Source organism: Mesoplodon densirostris, chromosome 4 (genome assembly GCF_025265405.1).
Source record: "Mesoplodon densirostris isolate mMesDen1 chromosome 4, mMesDen1 primary haplotype, whole genome shotgun sequence".
In the NCBI taxonomy this organism is placed as follows: domain Eukaryota; kingdom Metazoa; phylum Chordata; class Mammalia; order Artiodactyla; family Ziphiidae; genus Mesoplodon; species Mesoplodon densirostris.
Genome location: NC_082664.1, coordinates 182,908,728 through 182,910,491, shown reverse-complemented (window position 1 = coordinate 182,910,491; position 1,764 = coordinate 182,908,728).

The following is a 1,764-nucleotide window of genomic DNA, read 5'->3' as shown; positions in this document are numbered from 1 at the left end:
GGCTGTGCAAACCCCCATTAGGTCCAGATCATTCCTGGTAGGCAGTCTTCATGATCTGTTTCAGACCTCAAGGCAAACACAAGGGGCATTGTGAGCACGAGAAGACCCGGCTCCAGCATTGCCTGTGTGACCTCCAGTGAGCACGTCTATATACAGGCCATCTGAGAGGGGTTTAGACGAGACCATCTCCAAGGCCCAAGCTGGAAAGGTCCCATCCATCTTCCGTGACGCATTCCGACGCACCCACACAGTCAGAAGCCTTGGTGCCTGAAGCAGGACGTACCCGGGTGGGCCTGACAGCCCCACTGCTCATCTTCTCAGGAGGAGGTGAGCAGTGGATTCCCTCGAGCCCTCTCGGGGTCTCCTCGCCTCTCTTAAGCTGATGCTGTCTGGCGGCCCATCTCGCTGCACCTTGTGGCTTCCAGGGTTGACAGCTCTGCGAGTCCGTGGGGCACAGGTCCCAGCCCTGAGCTCCCCTGGCTGTCCTCCTTCCCAGCCGCTCCACCCTGATCACCTCTTGGCAAACAAACACCCCCAGATCTTTCCACGAGAGCTCTCGTTCATTTAAAAGGAATGTTCTTCCCCAAGTGGAATTTAACTGGAACTCAAATCACATGGGCTCTTTAGGTTTTTTATGAAAATCATCAAAATTGTGCACACCTTGACACGTGTACACTAGTGCAGATCCAGGTTTGTGGGGCCTGGTCTGGGAGAGTATGAAAGCAGGCCCAGGGTCACGGAGGGGCCCAAGCAAGGGAGGAGCCCTGAGGCTGAAGCTGCATTAGCTTCATGGTAATTCCACCTCTGTCCTCATTTAGAGACCTGAATCTTGGGGACACTGTGCTTTCTGTGCCGTGGATGTTCTATCACTTGTGTTGGTCTATCACCATCATAAGAACAGTGTGAGGAAGAGATTAAGCATGGCAGCCAGAAAGGCCTGGATGCAAATACCAGCTGTCTCTTTCCTCGCTTTGTGATCTTGAGCTAACCTCACTCTGCTTCAGTTTCTTCCTCTGAAAAAAAAACAGAGGTAACAATGCCTCTTTCACAGGTGCGCTGTTGAGAATTACAAGGAGGGCGTGTTTATGTAACATGGACACGAGTGTTTAATACTATTCATTCAGAGAATGATGGATCAAACTCCCATTCAACAGTGTTGATTAGAGTTTGGTAGATGTGGTTGAAATCTACCTTCTACAAAGGCAAGTTGGTTATTCGCTTGACAATAATCGGCATGGAGAATGCAAGCAGATATTCAGAGGTAGCATAAATATGTAAAAACAAGATGCAAAATAGAACCACACTTAGCCTGAACAGGCAGCCAAGAATTATTTTCCTATCACAATGTACCAAAGGGATAAAACACAATCCAGACAACAGTCCAGATGATAACAGTGGCTTCATACAGCAGCAAGAGGAGAGAAGCCACACAGACTGCAAAGCTCTCAGGTATCTTTTGCCTCTTCATGATACCTGACCTCCTCCAAGTTCCATTCCAACACCTAGAACCCATTCCCGTGCCAGCTGGGAATCACACTCTTTACAAGACTTCAGGCAAAATACTGAATTTGTTCAGTTGATTTGACCAGTCACGTTGGATAGAAGTGTCATTTTTATTTGCATGATGTAAAAACACACTGAAGTAGGAATACTCACATACCTTACAGTGTTAAATATATATATATATATATATAATAAGAAAGATTCATGAAGGCATTTGATAGAAAACATACACAGTATGCTATTTTAATATACAAATGCTTT